The 17,694-nt window shown below is 42.7% G+C and overlaps 1 protein-coding gene across 2 annotated transcripts in view; it reads right to left on the bottom strand.

The window, feature by feature from the left end:
* ZNF407 (zinc finger protein 407) overlaps positions 1–17,694 on the bottom strand; it is a 415,743-nt gene that overhangs the window by 50,688 nt on the left and 347,361 nt on the right. The gene's annotated exons all lie outside the window — the stretch shown is intronic.

Genomic DNA, 17,694 nt, shown 5'->3' on the forward strand with positions numbered 1-17,694 from the left:
ACACAGGACCGTTGCAGGCTTTGTCAGTTTGGCTGTGCGCGCGGCTCTCAGTGAGTTATCACCCTAACCTGTTCTACTAACAGCCCCCATGAGTCTCTGGTCCCCCACGACTGGAATGTGGCTACTGCAATGACTAGAGCCTCTAGACGAGTCCAAGAAACACTACCACAAAGTGATTTAAGGTAATTTGGTCTATTCTAAGTCACTGTTTCTTCTTCAAGATTTCCACTCATTACATTTTTAATTTTATTGTAATTTTGTGTCAGTTTGCTAGACGAACTCATCAGCTATAGATCAAGGCTAATTTATACACTTAAATTAGAAAGGAATAAAAAAATGCAAGTAAGCCTCTATCTAAGTGTTTGGTAACAAACAGGCTCGAGTTATAACTTTTAGTCACAAAGATTAATTAGTTCAGATAATTTAGAAGTGAGACCCAAGAAGACTGCTTTTCACCAACCAATTACTTAAGTCATGTTGACCTTCTTGCCATCCTTTCCTTGCTTAAAAATTTCAGGCAGGCAAGAAACTTGCCCCCTCACCTCCTACAAACCCCAACACAAGCACTTCACCCCGGCAGGTGTGCCTTCAGGTCGGCATCACTGCCCACCCCGCCCAGCCCCAATTTTCTTCCTGCTGATTCCTCGCTAGGGGGCTCTTTCTCAAGGGCCCAGTTCACAGAAGGATCCTTAGGAAAGCCTTCTTGCCCCAGGAGTTTAGTTCTTCTCTAGACTCCTGGATTCTGCTGTCTATATTTCATTTAGGGCCTTTCTCCCAACGAAAGAGTAAATTTTTCACACAGTTTCTTGGCTGCTTTGGCCAAAGTAAGCAAAGCGGAGTGGGGTACCCTCCTTAGAGAGCGACCTCTTTCTTCTGCAGGTTGTGTCACAGTGCTGGTCAATGTCCCCCTCCCCCCTTGGCCCCCACTGTTAACTATCCAAATTCCCATGTGTCTCCAGAAAGCCATTTTCAAGTAAAAAAAAAAAGTCACATTTGTAGAGTCCATCTAGATAAAAACTTCGGCTTACTTTTGTTTCACCTAGTTTCACTCCGAAATCCACTTAACTTTTTTTTTTGGCCATGGGTCCTTATAAAAGTAAGGGCCATCCTGGCAGGGGTGAGGCCACTGGGAATCAGGCTCCAGGCTAACAACCTGTGGGTGAGTCTGTCCACCTTTGAGTTAGATTCTCCATGACACAGCAAGCAGCTGAGGCCGGGGTTGCTGGAGAACTTGAGCACTTGGTCATTCAACAGGTGGCTCTCAGGGAAAGGACACCCGGAAGACTCCTGTGATTAGGAAGTATGCATCGGCACCCAGGGATGGAGCCAGCGAGAGGACCATCTCTGAAGGCAGCATAAATCTGCAAGCCTGCAAAAGGCTTGAATCTGATCCAGGCATATTAGCTACTCAATCAACAGTAATTATTTGTTTACATTACCTGGGCCTTATCACCCTTGCCTTTCCCCACTAAGAAACAGATCAAACATATCACTCTCTTCACAAACCTAAGTTTATGAAATGCCCTGAGGTCCGTTTCAAGGCCAGCTTCTTTCATTTCCTCCTTCCTTCTTCAATGTAGAGATTCGAAACTCAGAGAAAGGGGACACTGGACAGAATGGAATGGGTTAGCCTTGATGCTGGTGCCAAGTTCACCTGGGAGAAGTGGTGGACTATGCAGCCCTACAAACTAGTCCCACTATTTTTCATTAAAACTTTTTTATTATAAAAAATTTCAAAGATATTAAACTAAACAAAATAATATAATAAACTCTTGTGAAACATCACCCACTTTCCACAATTATCAACATTCTCATATTCTTCTACTCTCATCTGAACTCCACTCAATTATTATTATTTATTTTTACAGTTTTTTTAAGGTAAAATTTGCATGCATGGAAATGTGCCAATCTTATCTGTCCAGTTTAGACAAGTGGCCGCACCATGTAACCCACCTGCTGTCTCTGGACAGAACATTTCCATCACTGCAGACAGTTCCCTGGCTCCTGCCCCTTCTCCTCTCCCCACTCAAAGGCAACCGTTGTTGTGGCTTTCTTTTTTTTTAACCTTTGATTAGTTTTGCCTATTCTAGAATTTCATACAAATTGATGAGTACAGGACTCACAGTTTTTTGGGTATGGTTTCACTTGTTCAGCCTAATGGCTGTGATTGTGCTGTGGAATATATTAGTAGTTCTTTTGACTAAGTTTTAAAGAAGAAACGCACAGAATGGCTGGCACAAAGGTCCCAGGCAAAACAACAACAAAATCTGCAAGACATCCCCTCTAAAGGCTTCTCCCACGTCATGTCACTGTCTTGTGCTGTGCCTTTCCCGACTTTACAATTCAAGACGTTCTACTTCATTTCTTTAAGTTCAAGATATCACTGATGTAAGATGCAATTCTGATTAGAACAAATTACCTGGACAATGAAATACTACTCAGCCATAAAAAAGAACAAAATTTTGCCATTTGCAGCTACATGGATGGACCTGGAGGGCACTATGCTAAGCGAAGTCAGTCAGGCAGAGAAAGACAAATACTGTACGCTATCACTTACGTGTGGAATCTAAAAAATACAACAAACTAGTGAATATAACAAAAAGGAGCAGATTCACAGATACAGAGAACAAAAAACTGGATACCAGTGGGGGGAGTGGGAGGCACAAACTACTGTGTGTAAGATGGGCTCAAGGACGTACTGTACAACACGGGGAACAGAGCCAGTATTTGGTAATAACTGTAAGTAGAAAGTAACCTTTAAAAACTGCATAAAAATTTAAAAATTAAGAAAAAAAAAAGAACAAATTACCTGGGATTTCTGTTTTTAGAAAAAATATAAGGTAAAAACATTGTTGCAATGTTGAGTGTGGCAATACGACATGTCTCCTTTCCCCACAGTACGGCACAGTACTTAAGAGTTGGGTTCTGACCTCAAATTGAAGGGTTCAAACCCAGGCTCTGCCACTTGTACCTTGAACAAGTTACTTAAACTATCTGCGTCTGGACTTGCTTTACTGTGAAACAAGGGCAATTCCACTCTTACAGGGTTTATGAAGATCAAGTGCTTTCATAGGTGTGAGAAGCTTAGCACAGTGTTAACAAGTGCTATTACTCCAGCTTGCCATTGGCACACAATTCCTTATTTCTCTTCCCTAGTCCACCCTCACGGAACAGTTATTTCAATGTTATCAACACTTAACTAGGAACTGAGCCACTGAACAAGGGGATACATGGTTCAGTTTTCCTTGGGCACTTACATTTAAAAATAACCTGGTGCAGCCAAATAAATTAAAAAAAAAGTCTGTTAACAAATATGTATCCTTAAGTAGTGGAATACATAGGGCTGATGCCTTTGAGCTGGGGGATTTTCATTTACTTGACTACACCTACTAGACCTTACAGTTTGGTTACGTCCCTGTCTATCACTTATTGCCAGTGGATTAAAATATGTGCGACTACCTATAAGGTGTAAGATAATCAGCTGTGAATCAAAAGGACAAGATACAGTGGCTTGATATAAGAAAAATAGACAAAAATAAAGAGCTTTTCTCTATACCAATAAAAAATGATAAATAAAATATAATTGTAAAATTCTACACACAACTGCTACAAAAATATTAACTATACAGGAAAAATAATTGGTTGAAGGACTAAAAACTTGAGTAACTGGTGAGAAATAGTGTTTCTGTAAAGGAAGTTTTAAAATTATAAAGATGACAATTTACTTACAGTTTACCCTGGAAGAATGTATGAAACAAAGGAGAAATGAAGGAATCTGTCTTATTCAATATAAAAACCGAAATGCATAAGAAAGAAAGTGGGTCACTGATAGAAGAGAAGAGAGGTAAGTGTATGGAACAGAATAAAGAAACTGTGGAGCAAATAAAATACATGTGGGAACTGAACAGGAGATAAAGGTGGCATTTAAAATCAAAGAGGGAAAGTACGGACCGTTCAATAAATACGTTGGGAAAATAACTATGTGGGGAAAAAATGAAGTTAGAGTTTTATGTCAGACTTTATACCAAAATATGTTCCACCAAATGGATTAAAGGTTTAGATTTGTAAAAACTGAAACAACAAAAATACCAGACTGTAGTAGAAATGTTCCTATAACCCTGAAGTAGAGAGGTATGACACTAAAGTCAGAAATCACACATATATATTTATCTTAAAAACAAAAAAAAAATCATTAAATAAAGTTAAAAGAGGAACAAGAATTCACATAGTAAAAAATACAAATGACGAATAAACACATGAAAGAATGTTCCATGTCTCTAGTAATCGTAAGAGCTTTTCTGCTGCACATATTGGGATGTTGTTGACATGAACATGTAGAAGAAAGTGTGGTGAGAAGTTGTGGGAAACCGGGAGCTGCAGATGCTACCTTGGGGGCCTCTGGGCACCAGTTACCAAAGGACTTGAATCAAGAGCTCGTGGACTCCTGGGTCCTTGTTGTAGGAAGTCATCTTGAGGAGCCGGGAATGGACACAAGGACGCCCATAATCTCCGGGGCGACCCTCCACGGGCTCTGTCACCTGGCAGCTCTGCTGGGACGCGTGGAGGGGGCACCCCTCGTGGAGGCTCTCCTGGCCGCTGGCACGGGGTGATGGCGCAGCTCTAGCCCCACAGCCCGTACTGTCCCCCCGGGCCTGCCTCACGACTGTGCTCACAGGGTCATCTGAATAGGGATTTAGTGCCCTGCTCCTCCACTAGGCTGTAAGGCCCACAGACAGTTCTGACCTTTGTCAGCGCTGTGCCCGCAGCGTGGGGGACAGTGCCTGAAACACGTCAGGCATCCATCCAATAGACATCCGCTGTGCCCTTTCAGTGACTTGTGAGAAGGTGATGAATAAAGTCTCCACAGGCTCCCCGCTGCCCACGGCTCGTGTCTGAACCCCTGAGCAGGGCAGGCAACGACCTTCACAATTTGTTCCCAAGTTGCCTTTCCACCCTCCTCTCAGCCACTTGCAAACACAGGGCCTTTGACGAGCCACGCCACATGTACCCACTCTGAGCCCCTGCGTTTGCAGTGATGACTCCGCCTGCCTCGAATGCAGGTTCCCCACTTTGTCTAGAAAACACCTTCAAAACCGAGCTCCTGGCTCCACGCACGTCCTGACTGCAGCAAGCTGAGTGAGCCTGTCTGTGAACCCTGAGGCACTGGATACAAATGCCCGGAGTGCTTCCTGTGTCTTGCGTAATTACCTATTCACATGTTTTTCTCCTGGACTAGATTAAGAACTCCTTGAAGGCAGCAGCTGCTTTTTTACTCTATGCACCCTGGCTCATAGCAAAGCATCTGACACATAGCAATTGATCAGAAAGTATTTGTTAACATTACTGAAAAAAGTATTCAGATACTTTAACAAATTATTTCTAAGAATAAAGAATATAATGAAACTTTTTATTTATCCTTCACGCCACTCTCAGGGAAGGCCTTCACCACAGCTTCCTATGAGGATCCCGGACTTTATTTAATCGAGATTCAACCAATGGGAATTCTGAAAATGTCAGTGCCACGTCCTAATGAAGAATCACAACTCCTATGGACCCACCATTCACGTTAGTTTTCTCGAATACACATCACCCCAGGCGAGAGGCACGTCTACCCCACCAGACACCACGTAGCAGCTCGCCTAGTGCAATAAGCTGGATGACATCACAGGCGTGTGGGGACTGAAGACTTTCTAAAGTTTCCCACTTGTTCAAGGGCACTAACTTAGCCAGAGTGTGTATGGCTGATGAGAAAGCAATTCTAAGTATAATTTAGGGGGAAAAAAAGACATTTTAAAGCTTTACTTCGAAGAGACAAGAGTTTAAGTTTAAAATTCTGCTTTCTGGAGCAGATTATGTGGGTGGAGCTGCAATTATGTTCCAATAAGCAGATAGCTGTGATAACCTCAGAAAAAAATAAGACGATCTATGTCCAGGTTTTCGATCTTATTAATAAAATTGAATTTTCTGAATAGCTTATAATTTAAAAAAGAATAAGTCTTTCTTAAGGAAAAAAAACTAAAATTACCAATTTAATGAAAATATACCAGCTAAGTCTGGAACAGGATCGGGGCTGAATCAGATTGTTCAACATGAAACCTCAATAAACAATAGCTCAAAAAGAAAAAAAAAAAGCAAGTTCTTTTGTTTTAGAGGCCACAAATGCAACAGAAACAAAATATAATAAAAAAATGAAAATTCAGGTACTGGAATTATGCATTTCATACTGAATAATTATTTCTGTACTGCCTGTAAATCCTCTCCGGTAAGCTGTGCATCTAAAACTCATCGAACTGCCAAGGGGTAAACGCAGCCCCATCCATCAAGCAGCCACTTGACAAATACATTCCATAATAGAAGTTTATTTTTATGGGAGGCTGAATCAAGGACTTTCCCATGCATACAAAAACTTGTCAAAATTATTTATGAGTCTTGCTGAGACACACAATATGTCATATCAAACTCCTATTTTCCTTCCAAGCACAGACTGTCAATATCTTGGCTCCTATCAATAACGTGGCCCACCGCTGATAGAGGCCACGGGAGCCGAGGTCACCAGCCCATCCCAGCCGCCGCCGGAAGCCGTCTCTAAGCTCAGTGCAGCTGAAGAAGGCCATTTACCACCTCGATGAGGGGCAGTTAAAGGAAGCGCTTGGGACTGCCCTCAGAGGATTTGCAACATAAAGTAAAATGGAAACATATGCTTGAAAAATTATGGTTAATTACGGCTGAAGTAAAACAAAAATAACACTAGATATTTCATCTTTTATTTTACACACAAAATATTAGTTAAGGCTGATAACACGAATGCTCGAAAACCATGACAGCAGCCTATCCCCGCTGAAATTCCCATTCTGAAGGAGACGGGATGAGACCTTCTCTCGGAAGGTGAGGGATCTGCTTTGCGAAGTGACGTGACTTGGCTCCATCCCTCCGGATACTGCTAGCATTTTACTCACGAGGAAGCATTCCTCTTTAGTGGATTAGCCTTCCATCCTCGGTCACTCTCCCCAACACAGGGGGCTCGTGGAGAAGAGTGGAAACTGCTGAGTGACCCCTGAGATAAGTTACAGCAAAAAGAAAATGTATTCTTATTTTTCAGCTTTGGGGGCAATGAAAACTACAGTCTCCTAGCCTAAATTAGCCCTGGCAACTAGTCAGCGACAGCAAAAGCATAGCACTTCTTAGCAATGCCCTTGTTCTACGAAGAAGTGTGTTCTACCACTGCAATTTCATGCTGGTGCTATGACATGAGCCATAGAAAGGCCGAGAAGCCCGTGAGTTGACCATGAGACCACCAGTCAGACCAACACCACAATGGTACATTTTGGAGGCACAGGGTGGGCAAAAATTGCAAAAAAGGGGCTGTTAAACATTTGCTTTAGTTCCTCAATGTGAACAGAAATGCACACTCGTGAAATCTGCCTCACAGCTTCACTGCTCTGTTCCCATCCTACCCCTGTGGGGTGAGAGGGATGAGCAGCTGCCAGAATTCTGAGAGGCCCCCAGGATACCACTCCCTGTCCTGCTGTAACCTGCTCAACCATACTCTAGGGCAGCGAGAGCGCAGCCTGACTTCAGACCAGATGACTTGATAATTTTCATAACTGCGGCCATCTCAAGTACTAAGAAGACTCTTACTCAAACCTGGCTCAACAAAATAATGCACAACACAGAAAACAGTGTCTGTACTTGGAGTGGAAAAATACAAAGCGAGTACTAGGCTAGAAATGTATGATGTTATCACCTGCACTCTATTTAAACCACTGGTTTGGATGTGAAAAAGTAACTTTTAAGTAGTTTTCCTGGAATGCCTAAATTCAACAGTACCAAAAATGGGTGAAATGACAGAAGTCTACTTTTTCCTGTGGAAATGTGACAACAAATCACGGGGGGCGGGGAGGAAAGGGGTTCCCTTAAACCATTTCATTTCTCTGCTCTTCCCAGAGCTCTTCTGAAACAAATTCTGAACAGAGCCCCACCCAAGGCTACCAGAACCTGCCCAGGTGTACTTCTGATAATACAAAACTAGGCTCGGGAGCTGTTTCTCCAGCCCTGGGCACTGTCCCGGCCGTCAAGCAGACTGAGTCAGAGGCACAGTTGGAGAGAAAGCGTCTAACTGCAGCTCGAGAAGGGAGACTGAAAACACAGCTCTTCATACATTTGCCAGCCAAGTCACTCCTTGAAAGTGAACAATATGATGATGCAGTATCTTTAGACTTTCAAAACAATTATCTGAAATAATCGGAATATGCTTCAGTTGGGAAAGCCGTGTTTTCTCAAAAATATTGAGTTGATGTTGCTCAATAAATGGAACATGGCTACGACTTTCAGGTAAAAACAGAAAAGAATCTGGAGGTTTGTGTCCCAAGAACAAAGCATGAACTTCTATGTTCAAGCTGACGTCAACATATTTCACTGAATTTCCAATGAACTGCTACAAGAAAGCGAGCGGGGCAAAGCCATCTTTATCTGTGATTCCATTTCGTAAGCGTCTCAACCCATGAGGCCGGGATTAGGCCCCTTTCTAAGGATGAGGTGGATGAGGCCTGGAGGGTGGTGACGATCCAAGGTCACATGGCTTATAGGTGACACTGACACCCTCACCAGGCCGTGCTCCTTCCTCCCATCTCCTCCTCCCAACACTGACAGAGCCCTGAAGACTGCAGGGGCTCCCGGGGAGCGGGCAGGAGAAGTGGGAGGAGGACGGGGAGGAAGGGGGAGAAAGAAGGAGAAAGAAAAGGAAAATCTATCACTGAGAGTGGCTTTGCCTGAGGAAAAGTGCCAACACCTGCATTCAGAAACCTCTGGTCAGACCTCTCTTTCTTACATTATTTCAATCAGGAGGAGCTCCGCAGTCAGACTACACAAAGGGACGCACATCAGGAAGAACAAATTCACGCTTTCACACGCAAGCCCCGTGAGGTGAAAAATCAGAAGGGAACCAGGCTCTGAACACGCCGTCTGCCTGGCAGAGTGAGCCCGGCTCAGCCCACAGCCACCCTGCTCCGCGCGTCCTCCCTTCACGCCCCGCTGAGACTTCATCCCCGCGCCCCGCAGACGCACATCCTGCATCCTGAATCCTGCTTCACCCTTCGAGCTTCGGCATCCGACCAAGACCAGGCCCGTGCTGAATGCGGAAGAGTGCTCGTCAAGGCCAACCCTGGGCTCTTTTATTCCTGAAAATTTCCTGCAAAGAAACATCTCCAGTTCAGGTTTCAGGAAACAGGCTCAGAAGAGCGAGGTGACTTGCAAACCCCGCACAGAGCTGAGACGTGAGCCCAGTTTTACGTCTGCCTCCGGAGCCTGCGAGCCCGCCCCTCCTCCAGCACACCGTCCTCATCAGTAGGGAGCAGGGTTTCGGACCGCGTGACCCTGCTGGGGGCCGTCCTGGGCACTGAGGGACGCTCAGCGGCCGCCCCCCACCCAGCCGTGATGTCCCAGAATGTCTCCAGACATCGCTAGGTGTCCCTGGGGGGCAAAATCACCTCGGGTTGAGAACCAGTGACCCAGGAACTACACAATCTACCTCACTTCCGTTTCTATTCTCTGCTCCATCTTTACCAAATACACCGGCAAGATTCTGAATTCTCTGTTGCTACTGCTACTCATGTCTGGGTCCGGTTCCCTCACGTTGGCAGAAGCAACAGCAGTACAGTTAGGTTTCCAGGTAAAATACAGGACTTCAGTTTAATTTGAATTTCAGATAAACAACAAATAATTTTTTAGCGTATGTCTCAAATATTGCATTATTTGTTATTTATCTGAAATTCAAATTGAACTGGGTGTCCTGATCTTATCTGCTAAGTCTGGTGACCCCACGTACCGGGTTGGGAAAAACGGAATCTCCCGTCATGTTTACATGTTAATGGATAGAAAATCAGTGTTGGAGACACAAATTTTGCATTTCAGTTAACTTTTGAGAAAGAATTTTATTACGTGTGTTAAATGTATTGTTTTCCTTTTGCATCTATTAGTAACAAATACTAACCTACAGTAGTATTTGTTATTTCCTTAACACCTGGTACTTTTCATTTCTATTTAACCTAAAATTGCATTCCTTGCCCAGAGAAGCTGCCAACTGTTGTCTAACAATGGTTTGTAATTTTAAAAAAAAAAGAAAGAAAGAAAGAAAAAGAAAGGTCTCCTATCTTTAACAGATATCCATTAAAGATATATCTTTCTGGCTCAAAATTTATGGTAAGACTTTAAAGGTTCTCAGTCCAATGCCAACTTGGAAGCATTTCATAACATCACGATATTCTACTTGTAATGTTATGTCCCATTTACTGCTCTCCCAAATCTTCTTATACTTTAATGGTAGCTTCATTAGTCCCAGAAAACCACAAACTGCCTAGAGTTTTGCTTAATTTATTCCCCATTTCATTCACCTATCTTCTCAAACTTCATCTTCTTAAGTCAACGTCAATTTTTCCCTCTCTCCCACTTAAAAAAAAAAGCCACACATGAAATCACAACACTAAAATAACTCAAGCATACAGACACATGCAGTGGAAAAGATAGGTCTCCCTTAAGAACTATGCACACCCACTAACAGATACGTGTGTATGTACACACACACACACACACACACACAAGGTTTATACTTCTATAAGGAAAATGGAATATTACACAGGTTTCTGGAGTTCTGTTCTGTTCTACATTATATGACAAACGTTAATGACATCATGCTTCGCTTCCTTCATAGAACCTTCCTAACTGATCCAACCATGCTGGTCTTGCCGTGTTGAACTCCTAGTGTCACTGACAGTCAACATCTCCAAGCTATCTGCCCTCACCTACCCTTCCCTTTTCCCTCCCATGCTAGGAACTGGAGAAACAAGCATGACCAAGGCCTGGTCCCTGCTCCCGAGGAGCTCAGGATCTGGTGGGACCTCATTTCACGGGCATTGATGATTCTGAACAGAAATGACCCATGTTTAGCAGGGAGCTTCAAAAAGCCCATTCTGGAAGTGATGACTAATGGACCACTCACTCTGGGGGCGGGGGAGCGGGGAGACAGCAGCTGGAAGGACAGCTTACCGGCCCCCATGGGAGGCTCCGAGGACGTTAACCTGGTGTTGGTGTCATCATCGTCTGATTATTACAATCAACCTCCAAGCATCTTACGTGCACACGTGTTATCCTTCCAGCTGAAGCACAATTAGTTCATACTTCCTAGTATCCTTAATACTCTTAGTGTAAGGTTGAGTACAAAGTAGGCAAGTATTAATAATTATAATTTAATAGTGAATAAAATATTCACATTAATAAAACAGATAAAATTTTATGCAGAAAAAAGGGAGTAATAATGAAAGAGTAAAAACGCGTAGATCCTTTATGAACTTAAACCCAATGGCTATTTCTTAGTATAGTCACTACTTTAGCCATCTGAAGATTTGCCATACTTCTTCTCAAGGGAAAAGTTAACTAATGAGAGCGTTGACACACGCACGGCTTTTATTTCTGAAAACCATGCTGGTCTGAATCATATGAGGTTGATGATACTTGAAGAATACCAAGAAAAAGAGACTGTGCCTTGACTGACCTGGTCACCTGGTGACAACAGGACGTACCGTGACAGCGGAATAACCTTCACTCTTTGCAACTGTAATAACTTTACGAATTGCAAAGCACTTGTACAACCATTTTCTCTTTTTATTCTCCTAAGAATCTTGGGCTAGGACTGTATCATGCCATTTAAAATTATTTCTGAATAGTCAATACATTTACCAAGTTCAAAACTCAAAAGGTACAGATGAGTATTCAGTAAAAATAAACCTAAGAGAATAAAGTAAAACTCAGTGATAATCTACATATAATGCATAAAAAAGGAGGAAAGAATTTTACGGAAAAATGGGCTGGAGGGCACGTAGGTACTTTGACGCAGCAAGGTCCTCTGGTAGAAGGACAAGGGATCTTCCCTGCTGCAGGAGGCAAGAGGCAGAGGCAGGGCTGACAGACAGAGAAGGAAGGGGCTACAGGAGCTTCCTTTAATTCAGTAAGTACCTGTACTTAGCGCTTTCACTTCGCCTTTGATGAGTTAGGTGGGTAAAGGAAGGAAAAGGAAGGAAAGTGTCCCTGGCCTGGGGGTAGTGAGACCTTACTGACAAGAAACACTGCCCCACAGAAGACAAGGAGTCTCATCTCGGCAGTTAGAGGCCTGCTCTCCGATTCCAGCTCTGCCCGGGTGGGCGGCGAGGCCGTGCGACCAGTCCCATCAGACAGCTGGCCCAGGCTCCTCATCTGGAAGATGAAGATAATAACTCGCAAATCTCCCCCGTACGGCAGAGATGACAGGAGGTGACGCATGCAGGCGCTCTCTCCAGGAGATGCCGGACAAATACGTAAGGCGTCAGGATCACAGGGAACAATGGAGAACGGCACAGAGTACGGGGATCCAGCTAAGATCTGGGAGGAACACGTCTTAGGAAAAGGTGAAGCTTCAGGGCAGACGCGAGCAGGCAGCTGGCTCTGAAGGCTGGGGCGTCTGGACTTGGGGGGCGCGCACAGGAGGGCCCTGGGGCTCGGAGCCGAGCGACTTCAGTCGTGTCTCGTCTGAAGCCTCCGTTGCTTAGGAAGCCCCTTGGAGAAGCAGAGCCGCCGTGGCCAAGGTCGGCGGCCGGCCGGCCAGTCAGACACGGGCTGGGGCAAGAGCACAGGGGCCGCGAGCTTGTGCCGCCCAGACGGGGAGAACACAGCGAGTTCAGGTGATCACGGAGCGTTTGCACAATTTTAACAGTTACATACTTATTCTAGCGGCTGGCAGGAAAGAGGTGAGCCAGTCTATCAGATCTGTGATAGCGCAGGGCACCAGAGACGGGCGGAAAAGCAAGACTTCTTCACTGAAGGAGAGGACATTTCAGGCGTGCAGAGGAAACAGACTCTGCTCACAGAATTGGGGGCTGAAGTGACTGGAAAAATAGGATCCCGAGATTTTGAGCTTAAACAACTTGTATTTTGGACCAAAATGAGCTCTCTTCTTCGGGGAGGTGGGTAAGGCAGGGGTAGAGGTAAAGAAAGTTCCTTTGGGAAGAAGACAAATAAACTGCGTCCAGTTGTCCACACTGAACAAACGCTCACAGCCCCAACCTTCACAGTTTTGGGGGAGAAGAAAACAGCCACAGCTGTCACACTGTTTTCTAGTGAGGCCTCAGTCAATAGTTAAGTCCCAAATGTTCCAAGGTACAAACCGTGGTGGTTCAAAAATTCAGTTGGAATGGTCAAAATTACCCTTTCATGGGATCCAAAGGATTCCAAGGGAAAAAACCCCTGCACTCACACATGCACGGTATTATTTTGCTTTCTTCTTTAGGACGCTACACTTTACCTCTGAAGTTTTCCTAAGCAAACATTTCCCTTTTCCTTTTGTTCAGCTGAGTAACTTTGTTAGCCGCGCCATAGGACAGGCAGAAACTGCAGGGCTGGTAGAGGCCCCTAATTGTGAAGCTCTTACAAGGGTTGAACCTGATCATTCCCCAATTGTTGAGTTGATGGGATTCGTGTAGCTGGTTATAAATTGATAATCTAAATTAATTCATTCAAGCACAAATCGATTTTGTAACTCCTAGAGAGCTTGTAATAATGCTTACCTCCCACTGCTAGCTGCATTCTCTGTTTCATAAAGCTGGTCGGAAACAGCTGGATTCAGGTGACCTGCTAGCTCATTAAATCTGTTACATGTTCCTTCTAGTAAATGATATTAAGCTGAAATGGCCTAACATTGATTTTTTTCCCTTTAATTTTATGACAGAAATAACCTAATTTGTAACGCAAAATAACAATCTCCTTGGATTACTTTACCTTGTTAAAATATTTTATGCATTTTTCATTTACACAAAGGTAATGGAAAAACACTTAAACTATCTGTTACTTAAACCACAAGAGATATGTTCCTGAAAGTCTGATAGTTACAAAAATGATTGTCTCTTCATAGTCTTTACTTTATATCTGTAATAAAAGGCAGACAATTCAATTCACTGGTTAGTAAATAAAGTATGATACAGTTTTTATTTTATTTTCTGTGCATTGCTAGAACTAAAATCAGATGGCTTTTAAAATCCATTTAGAAATAGGACTCATTACTTTCCTTCTTCTTTCTAATCTAAAATGTCTAATGTCCACTTGGAACTTCACATTTTCTTCATCAGCAGAAGCTGTAACCTAATTCTAAATCCCATATTAAAAGAGTCATTTTCCAAGCTATCCTTGCCTCATGTTCTGAGACTGAGTAATGAAATCAGAACACCTGCCTTTTGTGCAGGAGACGATTAAAGGCATTTCTGGTAACCTCCTGATTTCCTTTCCTCTTCCTAAATAAATTTTAAAATAAAAACATCCAGGATGCCAGAACAACAGAGGTAAGAAATGTCACAGGACTCTAAGTGACTAATCATTTTTATTGCTATAATAAGTGATAAGTGTTTCTGAAATCAGGGAAGGTGAGTAACTGAAGTCCCAAATCCCCCTCCTCTTCAAATGCTCTAACGTTTACGCAGGGGGCCACGCTCATCAATTTACAGCCTCAAAAGCTATAACTTAAGAACTAAAATAATGTTTGTTGGCCTGCCTTTCCTATAGAAACCACCTTACAGCACAGATTTTAAATAGGCTGATCAACGTAAAATAAGATCACTAAATCTGTAAACATTTTAATGCTGAACACTACTTATTTAGTGTTTAAAATGAACTTAAGTATTTTTCCAAATACTATTTCTAACATTGAACATATCATGTGATGTTATTTCAAAAGAATTTACTTTAAAACCATCCAAAGACCATAACTATTTATATCACAGTAGTTAAAAATGGAATTTTAACACAGTAAGAATAAATGGCTTTATACTCCTAAACTTTAAAAAAAACTCTTTAAAAATTAATTTTTATTTTGAGGTGTACATCTCAAGATAAAAATAAATAACACAATCACTCACTTAAAATGCATGTGGATTTCTTTGATCTAACACAGAGGTTTTTAAGGAAAAAGGAAAAAAAAAGAGAAGAGAGAAAAGAAAAAGAAAGCCCCCAGCATCGCTTAGGCTAGGTACGGCGTGTGTCCCCCCAGTCTATCCAGTGAACTGCCCAAAAAAGGTGGTGAAAAGATAAAGCGTTATCACCTTCCCTTCTGGCATCTCCCACCCAGCCCTCTTCCTGAATGTTCTCCTTAAGAAAGAATGCAGAATTCACTGATTATATCTTCGAATTTTTTTTTTTTACAATTCCAAATTCTACAGATCTATTTTCCAAATTTTAAATAGGAAAACTGAGAATAACAATGAATGAACATTAGTGGAAATCCAGTTTTATAAATCATAGACAATGAAGAACATTATAAAAATATTTTTATATAAGTTATTTCATACCCTAAATAATTCTTTCCACTCTACTGTTTAATTCTATATATTGGTATATTATTGAGTATTTTAAAATAAATTTTAAATTTTAGAATAGTTTTATATTTGCAAAACAGTTGGCAGAGCTAGTACAGAGGGATCTCACCTAGAAAAAACAGAGAGAAAACAGAAATACAGCTAACGTATAGTGGGATACAAAGCAGAATGACCCAGAGCTCCACACGTATTGTCGGCAAAACAACTGAGGAATTAAAGTAAAACACTCTCAGTTTTACTGAGAGTTTTACTGTCAGTGCTCAGTTGTCCTGACAGTGTAACACCTGATGCTTTACCTTGCACTGCCCACCTTACAACCCACCCACCCAAACCTCGACCGGCCCAAGACTGTCACTCTGGCCCAATTAGTGCAGAAGCTTCCTGACCAGCCTCGGGTCCCCCTTTGTGATCTTCCCACCTGCCTCCCAAGGAAGCCGGGATGCCATCCCAGCTCTCACTGCCAAGGCCCTAGAAGCCCTGACCTCCTTTCACACTTCTCTCCATTCACCCAAGATCCGGCTGCACGGTCCTTCTTTAAAGTCGGCCTGACGGTCTCTAGGACCTAGAGATTCATACAGAGTGAAGTAAGTCAGAAAGAGAAAAACAAGTATCGTATATGGCTTACATGGGAATCTAGAAAAACGGTACAGATGAACAAAGATGATGAGCAAAGCAGAAACAGAGTCACAGATGTAGAGAACAAACGTATGGTTACCAAGGGGGGAAGCGGGGGAGGGATGAACTGGGAGATTGGGATTGACACATATACACTACTATGCATAAAATAGGTAACTAATGAGAACCTACACAGTTCCCTGCGTACAGCAAAGGGAACTCCACTCGGTGCTCTGTGGTGACCTAAATGGGAAGGAAATACAAAACAGAGGGGACATATGTATACGCAGAGCTGATTCACTTTGCCGTACAGTAGAAACTAACACAACATTGTAAAGCAGCTATACTCCAATAAAAATTAATAATATTAAAAAAAAAGTTGGCCTGAAATAAATACCCAACCAACAGAATATTTGGAAAGTGAGTAAATTCACGGTCTCAAACTACTTTTCCCAAAAGAAGTCAGACAAAGCAAATACATACATCAAATAAATAAGATTTCTAACAAGTTCTTAAAGAGAACGTGGACGCAGAACCCCAGCTCATCATTCCTGCAACATCTGAATACCAGGCAGTCTCCTGGGAATTTCGCTGCCTTTACGTCTGGGTAGTCGATAGATCAGTCATCAACTTTTTTTTTTTCCTTATCACTCATAAAAAACTATCAATACTTTGTCGTCAAAATCACTCCCAGAGTTTTGTCCAAACTCTCTGCTGACAGCCTGCACTTGCACTCAGGAAGGCTGCTCAGTGACCCCCTTCTCTGATGGCCCTTTATACTCGGTCCGGAATGCTACTGCCACCTTCTGTAAATGGCTTCCTGATGGGGGACACCTGTCAAAGGTGACCGGCCCTATGGCAGCCCCACCCTTTGAAATCTACATAGGAACCCGGCATCCAGCAGTAAAGACCCACACTCCCTGTAACGTCCGCCCTGCCCTTTCCCAAGCACTTTCCTTCTGAGTGCAGGATTCCCGATATGTCTCTAAAAATTTTTATTTTAAAAACTTTTGTGGTTCTTCTCAGTTATTCCTTCATAGGATATTTGCAGGATTTTCAGCAAACAGTACCTTGACCCAACTTGGTATCTTGTTTATTTTTTGTAACTTTTTAATCAGAAATAGTTTCAAACTTACAGCTTACAAGGATGGTACAAAGAACTCCCCTACACTTTTGTCTGGCTCCTGGCTGTAAACGTTTTGCAACATTTGCTTTATCTACTCTCTCTATATTTACACACATTATTTTTTCTTTTATGAACCATTTGAGACTAAGTGGTTCATAAAAGTGATACCCTTTTACTTCTAAATATTACACTGTGAACTTCCTACGGACAGGGACTTCCTCTTCAAATTCCATCAAACGTTCCAGTAATTTGAGCCAAAACTCAAAATGAACAAAGAAAAGAAAAGAGAAGAAAAGGGAAGGGAAAGGAAGAGAAGGGAAGGGAAGGGAAGAAAAGAAAAGACAAAAATTCTGGTCGAGGGTCCACCCAGCTCGTGCGCTGCACTAAATGTCAGGCCTGATCGCCCCCGTTCTGCTGGCATGGTCCCCAAATCTCCTGATCACACTATGCTCTTGTCATTTATTAAAAGTCCTGACCAGTCATTGAGTAGAATGTTCCTGTATGTGAGTTCACCTGATTCAAACTGTTTTTACATCCTATAACTACGAAGCATTTTCCACTCATTTC

This window comes from Eubalaena glacialis, chromosome 15, assembly GCF_028564815.1.
Source record: "Eubalaena glacialis isolate mEubGla1 chromosome 15, mEubGla1.1.hap2.+ XY, whole genome shotgun sequence".
Taxonomy (NCBI): Eukaryota; Metazoa; Chordata; class Mammalia; order Artiodactyla; family Balaenidae; genus Eubalaena; species Eubalaena glacialis.